Genomic DNA, 12,007 nt, shown 5'->3' on the forward strand with positions numbered 1-12,007 from the left:
CGAAGATTCCCGATTCCTGACAAGGAATTTGTATATTGGAACTGGAATATGAAATTTAGGCCGAAGGCCAAACGAGCTCTGGGACTTAAGCGGAAGTCATTCAGCCCCCAAAGGGAATTCAGAGTAAAAGTGTTTGAAAGGTGTAACAGGAGGAGAAACTGAGAGTAAAAAGGTTTGAAAGGTGTAACATAAGAAGCTGAGACTAGAAAGGTTTGAAAGGTGTAACAGAATGTTTAAAACCATTTGCAGTTGCACTGTAAAACACTTGTTAGGAGAGGGTTAAGGAAAGATAGATGGAAGAAAGTTATTATAAACTGTGGGGATACAGTTAAAGGAATGAAAGGGGTTGCAGCTAGGGGCCTAAGGGACTCCGTGAAGAACTGGCGATGTCCAAAATTGAAAGAAAACGCACGAAAACTATCCACTTCCAGCCGCCAATCTTTGCATTTTTCTCTTCTCAGTTACTGATAGAGTCCTCAATCCAGTGATGAGGTTTTCCACAGTCACCAGAGGTCCTGTTTAACGTAACCTCTTTCCACTCGAGGTAGAGCCTAGATAGTCAGCTTATCTACTTTTCTGCTGATAATTACTGGCGTAGATAGTCAGCTTATCTACTTTTCTGCTGATAATTACTGGCGTAGATAGTCAGCTTATCTACTTTTCTGTTGATAACTGCAAAGTAATGTCTAAACCGTTTGAAGCTGCTTTCTCTCCCCCGTAAAAAGCCATCATTAAATTAGCCCAGACATACAAACATAGTAGTAGACCTATGTTCCTCTCGCCGTGAGGATAAAAGCTAAACAGCCATGAGTGACCGTCTCAAGTCTCAGGTCGAGGCAACAGGAATGTAATCCTCCTCCTCCTTCTCCTCCTCCCCCTTGTCCTCCTCGCCTTCGTCAGCTAAACGCCGGTTAAATTATTACCGCCCTTCAGGGAAGGCATTCATTGCTGACACGACCTCCATTAGGGCTCCCTAGCAGCACTCGCCTGGCGTCTCTATTAACCTGTGGGGTTCTTTCCCAATTCAGACTGAGGTGAAGATATCCTTCGCTGTTATCCTTCGCTCATTGACAGGATCTCCTTCCGTATTTTTATTCCATAGTTTAGTAATAGAAATGAAATTTACTGGTGGTCATCCCCAGTTCAAAGTGATGGGAAGATATCCTTCCATGATTCCTTCTGTGATATCCTTTGCTGGTATCCTTCTTTGGTTTTTAATGGAGGGACCTCCTTCTGTATTTTTGTTTTCTTAATTTAGTAACAGAAGTCAACTTGACTATTGTTCTTCCCAGTTCAAAGCGAGGGGAAGTTATCCTCTGCTGATATCCTTCGCTGATATCCTTCGCTGGTACCCTAGCTGGTTTTTGATGGAAGGATCTCCTTCCATACTTGTGTTTTCTTAATTTAGTAACAGAAGTCAAATTAACTTCTGTTCTTCCCCAGTTCAAAGTGAGGGGAGGTTATCCTTCGCTAATTGAAGTGATCTCCTTCCGTATTTTTGTTTAATTAATTTAACAATAGAAGTCAAACTTATTCGTGTCCTTGGTCCACAGGACACTCAGTACCTGAATACCCCTTGGCAAATTTTTCCTCGTACCGGCAAAATTGTTATCAATTATTGTCACTGAAAATAAAATAATTGTTAATAATTATTTAACTTCCATTTTCAGTTTTCTAAAAGAAAATTATTGCGCCGGGTTCGTCTGTCCGTCCGCACTTTTTCTGTCCGCCCTCAGATCTTAAAACCTACTAGGGCTAGAGGGCTGCAAATTGGTATGTTGATCTTCCACTCTCCAATCATCAAACATACCAAATTGCAGCCCTCTAGCCTCAGTACTTTTTATTTTATTTAAGGTTAAAGTTAGCCATAATCGTCCGCTTGGCAATTATATAGGACAGGCCACCGCCGGGCCGTGGTTAAAGTTTCATGGGCCGCGGCTCACACATCATAACACCAAAATCACCGAAAGATAGATCTATTTTCGGTGGCCTTGATTGTACGCTGTACAGAAAACTCGATTCATTTTTTACTTCTTTTTATTTTTTATTGTCTGACGAAAGTGAGGATGCTTAAAAGACTTCTGGATAGACACTTATTACAGCATACCGAAGGATATACAGAATTTAGTAGAATTTAACCAGGTTGGGAATTATTATGTCCGACTAATTTGACAGGTAAGTGAGCCAGACTTGACTGGAGTACGCTTTTCTCTCTCTCTCTCTCTCTCTCTCTCTCTGGTGGTACCGAGACTCATAAATAAGATGTTTTTTTGGAAGAATAGGCAGAATATATATATATATATATATATATATATATATATATATATATATATATATACATATATATATATATATATATATATATATATATATATATATATATATATATATATATATATATATATGTATATATGTATATATATATATATATATATATATATATATATATATATATATATATATATATATAAAATCATCAATGAATCAATGAAGGGCAGAGGACACACAGATATACAAGCTGACTTTATTCCAACGTTTCGTAATTATCGGATTAATTACATCATCAGGGCTGTTAAAATAAGAAATAAAATTCTTTGTAAAATCGTAAAAGCTAAAAATAAAGGCTAAAAATTATTCATACAAAATTTTTCACAAATGCACACAAACATTAAAATTAGAGAACAAAAGTTTTAAAAATCATTACATTAAAATGAAGTTAACAGAATATGTAGTAAACTGAAATTGAAAACTATCTGTGAAAGGGGGGTTACAGAACAAAAGATTAACGACCGACCTAGAGGAGTGACAGCTTTAAACTAAACATAAACATAAATAGAAAGAACACAAGTCAGGATAAATATAGAGGAGAGGAGGACGTGTGAGTGTTTAACGACGGAACAAGTTGTTTGATGAAAAGTGATTCCAGGATAACAAGGTCTTGGGGGTTGGTGGTATGGCCCAAAATGTAGAAGTCTTTATTATCAATGTGTGTTTTACAAATTTTTGAGTGATTTCTGATGTTGGAATGTTCTGGGTTTGAAATTCTGCTACCTGTACGGAAGCTTACGCCACGATGAGAATCGATACGCACATAGGTCCCTGTTTGACATTCAGGGCAAGTATATTTATAAATGACACCAGATGACATATAAGGTGATAACCGATCTTTGGTTTTAAAGAGTGAACCAATGGTGAAAGGGTTCTTAGGGATTAAAGTGACATCAATGGCATAAAAATGATCCTGAATAATTTGAGTGAACTTTTTGTGGAACTTGGGGTCATGAGTAAATGGAAAGCTTGCGTAAAATTTCATTTTTTGGACGGTTAAAACTGCTGGTTTTGTAATGAAATGTTTGTTGAGTAGTTTATGTAATTTCCTATACACCAGCTTTGCAGGGAAACAGTTATTATTAAAAAGCCAATTAAAAAGAAATTTCCTTATGAAAAAGGCTCCAGTTCGACGTAAGGACGAGTGCCCTGTGGAGAAGGGTAGAAACAGAGTTGGATTTAAAATTATCGAAACAAGAGCTATAAAAGTTGGTACCAAGTCCAGTAAAAGTCTTCTTCCTAAAAACCGTGGTATTAAAACTATCGTGTTCTCTAAAAACTAGAACGTCCAGGAATGGTAGACGGTCGTTCGCCTCTTTCTCGATAGTAAACGTTATGCTCGAGTGTATAGTATTGGCATATTCGACGAAGAGGTCAGCTTCGTATTCACTTTTAAAGAGGCCGAACGTATCGTCAACAAACCTGGAATAAAAAAGGGGGTAGAACCTTAATGGGCAATTATCAAGCATGCGCTCCTCCAGGGAGCACATTGATGTCACTTTAATCCCTAAGAACCCTTTCACCATTGGTTCACTCTTTAAAACCAAAGATCGGTTATCACCTTATATGTCATCTGGTGTCATTTATAAATATACTTGCCCTGAATGTCAAACAGGGACTATGTGGGATCCACCAGTAGACTCCTCAAGGTGCGTATCGATTCTCATCGTGGCGTAAGCTTCCGTACAGGTAGCAGAATTTCAAACCCAGAACATTCCAACATCAGAAATCACTCAAAAATTTGTAAAACACACATTGATAATAAAGACTTCTACATTTTGGGCCATACCACCAACCCCCAAGACCTTGTTATCCTGGAATCACTTTTCATCAAACAACTTGTTCCGTCGTTAAACACTCACACGTCCTCCTCTCCTCTATATTTATCCTGACTTGTGTTCTTTCCATTTATGTTTATGTTTAGTTTAAAGCTGTTACTCCTCTAGGTCGGTCGTTAATCTTTTGTTCTGTAACCCCCCTTTCACAGATAGTTTTCAATTTCAGTTTACTGCATATTCTGTTAACTTCATTTTAATGTAATGATTTTTAAAACTTTTGTTCTCTAATTTTAATGTTTGTGTACATTTGTGAAAAATTTTGTATGAATAATTTTTAGCCTTTATTTTTAGCTTTTACGATTTTACAAAGAATTTTATTTCTTATTTTAACAGCCCTGATGATGTAATTAATCCGATAATTACGAAACGTTGGAATAAAGTCAGCTTGTATATCTGTGTGTCCTCTGCCCTTCATTGATGATTTTAAGTATGGATTGACTCCCTGACTCACACTAATCTGTATATATATATATATATATATATATATATATATATATATATATATATATATATATATATATATATATATATATATATATATATATATATATAAAGGAATTTAATAGCCAACATGACAGGAAAGAGTTACTGTAGGCAGCAGAAAGATAAAATCAGTTTGTAACCTCACAAATATTGTAATTATAAAGTATAAAGGTAATATGAAACTAAAGTTAATTATATATTTATAAGTGTATAAGGAAGAGAGTTATAAGGGCAATCGTAGTCTTATAATTTACTGACACTTTTATCTATTTTTCTTACAATTTGTTAATTTGTTTTTTTCTTTTCTGATAACTGATCTTTTCTTTCTGTATTTCATATTAGCTTCTGTTGCTCCTTTCAAATGCACACCATATTCTTTGGAAGCTTCAATTTCAAGTCTATGGCCTCTGTTAGGACCTGAAAGTACTCGAGATTCAAGTAATACGTAAATATTTACAAGTAAACAAGTTATACACAGGAATCTTGTGGGTTTCTCTTTCCATCTTCAGAAGAAAACTGAAGTTTTTGTTCGGTTAATAATAATAATAATAATAATAATAATAATAATAATAATAATAATAATAATAATAATAATAATAATAATAATAATAATAATAATAATAATAATGCTAAGAAATTCACATTTTCGTAAAAAACACTGTGTAATAAATATCCACATTTGTATAGTATATAATTACTATGTAAAATAAACAAAGACTTTCCGACACTTGAACGCTTCCTCATCAGTGCTAACGATGAAATGTAAAATGAGTGGGTAGTTTTACATTTTATCCTTAACACCGTTCAGGTGTTCGAAAGTGTTTGTTTTACATGGTAATATATTTACTATATAACTGACGATTTTATATAATAATAATAATAATAATAATAATAATAATAATAATAATAATAATAATAATAATAATACCTTCAGAATCAGTGATAAGAAATTTGATAAGAGTGGAACTTTCAAAACAAGAACGGGGAACAAAAACAACAGTTTATTGAACTCTAGTCATAGCAAAACATTAGAATACACGAATAGGCCTGTGAAAGACGGCAGTGGAACGAAGTGCAGGTAAATAAGATAAGCCTGATAATAAAATTATTGATATAATATAATTTGGGCAAAAAGTGACAAAGCAGTTTCAAACAAGGACTTTGTCAGCGGAGTAGAGAGAAGTTCACCACAAAGTAAATGCCAGAAGAAGAACGAAAAGTGCGTCTAGTGTTAAGAAAATCTAGGAGATAGATAGATAGATAGATAGATAGATAGATAGATAGATAGATAGATAGATAGATAGATAGATAGACAGACAATAACAAGATGACGACCCAGGTACTCTATCTTCAGCTGAAACCGGCAAGCCATTGTACTGTAAATTAGGCCTAGTGATCCATAGAAAACCGGCTCGCAGGAGAGAGAGAGAGAGAGAGAGAGAGAGAGAGAGAGAGAGAGAGAGAGAGAGAGAGAGAGACAGGGAGAGAGAGAGACAGGGAGAGAGAGAGTATTTAACGCCTCGAATAACACACAGATAATCCTGGTTACCACTGGAATATTGAAAAACATTACAAGATTGTTTTGCAGAGACGCGAAAACCACACTGCTTCCCTTGATATCTAAAATAAAACAGAATTTTCTAGCTTGAATATTTCGCTATTATTGTATTATAAGTTACTATAATATCATAAGACAATATTATAAGATAATATTATTAGACTACAGTAAATTCAGAACAATAGATTTACCAGGGAAAGCAGGTTATAATTTAGCTTGAAAATGTGGAAGAAAAATAACAAACCTTTTCAAAATGTCAACGATATAGTGAAGTCTAGACTCAAAACTGTGCTATACTAGAATATAATAATGATATATCTTCATCGTTATAAAGTGTTATAAAGTATTCTAGGCTTTAAAATGGTTTTAGAGACCTTAAAAAAAGTGGAAACTTGGTAGATATGTAACTAACTCCCCTATACGAACCGCCTAGTCTCATCTCATTAAACGAAAGCTAATTTTCACAGAGAGAGAGAGAGAGAGAGAGAGAGAGAGAGAGAGAGAGAGAGAGAGAGAGAGAGAGAGTCGTAATGGAGTTTCAGTAAGGCTGTTTACACTTACAGAAGCACGAAACGTTTGCAAATGTTTTCTTACGGGTCGACTGAAGTTTTAAATTTTCCAAGAAAAGAAAAAATAAAACAAGAAAGGAATAATAGCTTTAAAATAATGATAAATAAATGGCGAGACTTCCGTGTACAGATTAGACCTAAGGTCATCCTTCTCAAAACAAACCTTTATCGATTATTCTCGTCTCCATTTGTTGGCGAAATCGTCTCGTACTTATGAGAGAGAGAGAGAGAGAGAGAGAGAGAGAGAGAGAGAGAGATTTACCAATAGTCTCATTTAGATTTTTTCCTAGAAAATGTTGGATGTTGGTCATAACATTATACTTACTGGACATTTTAAAGTTGTCAAGTACTTTTTCTGTTCTCTCTCTCTCTCTCTCTCTCTCTCTCTCTCTCTCTCTCTCTCTCTCTCTCTCTGCATGAGTTATCCACGTAGGCCGTTTGTGCACATTAAATATTTTTTTAGGCCTACGGGACGAGTGGGAAGGGGAAACTGTCCAAACACTGTGAGCTTAAGCTAGACCAACTTTCCGACTTGGAGTTAGCCTAGGGGGCAATCACAATAATCTCTCCTCCTTCCTCTCTCTCTCTCTCTCTCTCTCTCTCTCTCTCTCTCTCTCTCTCTCTCTCTCTCTGAGACAAATCTTGACGAAGGCTCTCCTATAGACTCGTAGGTTCTCTATGAACCATAGACTCTGGTTCTTCATGGTCTATAGATTCCCTGGTTCTTGGTGATCCATAGACTCATGTGGTCTTTATAAAAACATATTTACATTTCATTTTGGCATATCAGTTTTTGTTCGCAATCAAAATTTTCGTTTTAATGTTTCATTTTCATAAATGATATAAGTGTTGTTTCATTTTCATAAATGATATAATATGTTATTATATATATAGGTATATATATATATATATATATATATATATATATATATATATATATATATATATATATATATATATATATATATATATATATATATATATATATATATATATTTGTGTGTATGTATATATATCATATTATTGTATTTGATAGATACATAATAAACTTTTCTAAATGTAAATGGTAATGATGAAAATTAAAATAAAAAAATTACCACCATATTTGAAGAGTTTGATGACGATAGCTTGTTGATTCAGATCTATGACTCGTGGGCTGGATGGCCTTTCTTCAATTTTAGAACAGCCACGTGACCTCGACTGCCCCACCCTAAATCGGACGAAGGTCAGTGGGTCATCACTGTCCAGTAATCGACGAGTTCTGTAAATAATCTGATGCAACGCAATGCATTACGACTCTAAAGCAGTTTTCTTTGTATTTTAGTACTTTATTTATTAATTTGTTAGATTAAATTACTTTTCCTTTCTTTACAACAGTTCCTTGAAAAAACAAGAGTTGAAAATGGCATATGTCATTTTGAAGAAGATATGTTTTATTTTTCTCATTTCCATAATTCTGATTTTAATATTTCAATTTTCCGATAACTTTAGGTGTAGTGGTTGTTGAGTTTTCATCTAAAGTGTTGAGACTTAAAAGTATTTAATAATCTGAAAACACAAGGGCAATGCTTCATTGTTCTTAACAATACAACAATCATACAATGTTATATTGGAGTGTAATATAAAATCTAGGCCAAAGACTAAGCGTTGGGACCCGTGATGAGGCCATTCAGCGCTGAAAAGGAAACTGAGAGTAAAAAGGTTTAAAACTGAGAGTAAAAAGGTTTAAAGGTGCAACAGGAGGAAAACCTTTTGCAGTTGCACTATGAAACCATCGTCAGGGGAGGGTTGAGGAAAGTCAGATGGAAGAAAGTGAATATGAACGGAGGTACAGTCGAAAGAATGAAAGGGGTAGCAGCTAGGGACGGAAGGGACGCCGCAAAGAACCACAAGTAATGTTTACAACCCCACAAACACAAATCTTAGTACATGCAATAATAAAGGCACATTCTAAGGTTTTAAACGGCTCCTTCAACATTAATTCTCAAATCCGCACCATCATAGCCCTTGTAAAAATAAAGGAAAAACTTTCTTTTTTATACGCTTTTATTGAGCTTGATTTTTTTATGTCTGTTTGTTTGTTTGGGTAAAATTTTATAACTCAATTTTCAACCTGTTCCCTTCGTCCGATGGACTTGAAATTTTGCGTGGTTACTCAGTCCCGGTGACATTACAACCTTACATGATCGGTAGGTCAGCAGTGACCCCTAGTGACCCCACAGTGACCTATCCCAGTATCTCAGGATTTGTATGAAACTCTTCAGATTTTTCATACCTTCTTTGACTCGGTAGAATAAGTTAATAGCTCTACGGATTTTTCAAACCTCTTTTGGATCGACAGGATACCACGTTAAATTTTTTTTTTTTTGACAATCATAAATCGGTTACAGTTTCTGTCAAAACTAAAAAGTATAAAATAAAAAATATATATAAACAAAATTTGTTAAAACTCGCTTTTATTAAAATGCACTAGAGTGTGGACAAATAATTTCTTGAGACACTCCAGGATTTTCTTACAATTAATCATATCTACAAAAATAAAGGCGTGGGAGCCAAACATGGAAGAAAATGTTACAAGAAATGAAAAAAATATATTTCTTATTTGTAGCATTTCCTTCCATGTTTGGCGCCAACGCTTTTATTTTTGTAGATATGATTAATCGTAAGAAAATTCTGGTGTGCCTCAAAAAATTACCTTTTACTTTTTAGTGCATTTTAATAAAAGAGTTTAGAAAAAAATTTAAAGTTTTTTATTCCTAAAATAATTGATATTTGCAAAGTGTTTTCTTCCAACAACTGCGACTAAATTACCAAGCGTTATTTTCATAAGCCTCAGAAGGTTTAATCATTATTATTTACTTTTTAGAGCTCCTTTGAAATCCACCTTGTTAAATATATTAGGTAACCATGAAGTGGCCAGTGACATTTTCGATGATATTAGACAAGTCTGCAAATTTATTTTTTTTTTTTACTAAATAATTATGGTTGAGTTTTGTTTTTGAGGCGTATTTTGCTCTTGAGAATAATGCAATACTTCGTGTTTTTTCAGGGATAGGCTATAAGATCCACAGTTTCTTGAGGGATAATGATTTCAGAGGTAAAAGATATTTTATTTTTCTTGCTATTTTAATGATCACTTTTTGTCTACAAAGGGGATGGGGACCTGTGTTTTTGTGACGTATTTTGACGTCGACCAATCAGTGAAAAATCCTCGTAGGAAGGCAGTGCCGTCAGTGTACCTCACGCGGTGCACTTAAGGTTCAATGCAGCATCCCTTGGTCCCTAATTACAACACCTTTCATTTTTTTGACTGTACGTCCGTTCATATTCTCTTTCTCCACCCTCTCCTAACAATTGTTTGATCATTATTTTTTTCAGTGGTGAATGGCCTCATAGGTCCCAGCGCTTGGCCTTTGGCCTAAATTTTATATTCAAATATCGATTCTAGTCAGTGAAACACATCTAGGAACAGTTCTGTTTTTCTTACCGAGATTCCAGACTCCCGTAATCTCCACTAAGCGTTCTGGGACATCTCGTAGCGTATTGTACATAAGAGACTTTTTTTTTAAGGGTGATAAAAAAAAGTTAAGTATATCTTAGTTTAACCAGACCACTGAGCTGATTAACAGCTCTCCTAGGGCTGGCCCGAAGGATTAGACTTATTTTACGTGGCTAAGAACCAGTTGGTTACCTGGCATCCGGACCTACAGCTTACTTTGGAATCCGAACCACATTATACCGAGAAATGAATTTCTATCACCAGGAATAAATTCCTCTAATTCTTCATTGGCCGGCCGGAGACTCGAACTGTGGCCTAGCAGAGTGCTAGCCGAGAACTATACCGACTCGTCCAACGAGGAACTAAGGGAGGGGCGGGGCATCGCTCGAAGGACTGAAATGTCGATGAAAACGTTTTATGCAAATAAAAGAAAATTAACAATATTAAAACAACGTGAAACGAATATACAATCGAAGCTAATGTCATTGAAAAATAAATTTTAACAAGTGAAAAATGAAGAAAATTTCTCCTGCGATATCGAGTTTTCTGTACAGCATATAATGCTGTATGAAAACTCGATGTGCTGCAGTATGAAACTTTCAGCTACGACCTGGGAGCGCTCAGTTCCTCCCCAGATGCGGCCAATGGAAGGTGCCAGACGCACGATCATGGCTGATATCTAACCTCAAATAAAATGAAAACTACTTTGGCTAGAGGGCTTTAATTTGGTATGTTTAATGATTGGAGGATGGATGATCAACATACCGATTTGCAGCCCTCTAGCCTTAGTAGTTTTTAAGATCTGAGGGCGGACGGACAGACATAAAGCCATCTCAATAGTTTTCTTTTACAGAAAACTAATAAAAATGAACAATATTAAAACGACGTGAAACGAATATGCGACCGAAGCTAGTGTCACTCAAAGGTAATTCTTAAAAACTGAGGAACGTTTGCAGTGGCGTGGCGTGCCAGGAACCTTTTGAAATCAAGACCCTGCAACTTTGGCCAAGGGTCTTTCAGGAGAGATGTGAACGGAATTCCATTGTAGCCACGAGGGAAATTCTAAATTCTAACTCCCAGTGTGCCGTCAATGCCAAGAGAATTTAAACATAAAATTTATCGAAATATACAATGTCAGTGACACGTTTATTATTATTATTATTATTATTATTATTATTATTATTATTATTATTATTATTATTATTATTATTATTATTATTATTCAGATCAAGAACCCTACTCATATGAAATAATCTCACCACTGGGGCCACTGACTTGAAAATTCTAACGCCGCCTCCTTTTATTATTATTATTATTATTATTATTATTATTATTATTATTATTATTATTATTATTATTATTATTATTATTATTATTATTAAGATGAAACCTATTCATATGGAACAAGCCCACCACATTTGCCATTGACTTGAAATTCTAAATCTTCCAAAAAATATGGCGTTCATTTGGAAGATAATAGGAAATACAGAAAGAAGAGATCAGTTATTAGAAAATAAAACGGATAAATTAATGAATTATTATTATTATTATTATTATTATTATTATTATTATTATTATTATTATTATTATTATTATTATTATTATTATTATTATTATTATTATTATTAATCAGAAGATGAACCCTCTTCATATGGAACCCACCACAGGGACGACTGACTTAAAAATTCTAAAGCTTCCGAAAAATGTGGTGTTCATTTGGAAGAAATAACAG

Source organism: Macrobrachium rosenbergii, chromosome 8 (genome assembly GCF_040412425.1).
Source record: "Macrobrachium rosenbergii isolate ZJJX-2024 chromosome 8, ASM4041242v1, whole genome shotgun sequence".
NCBI classification, from domain to species: Eukaryota; Metazoa; Arthropoda; class Malacostraca; order Decapoda; family Palaemonidae; genus Macrobrachium; species Macrobrachium rosenbergii.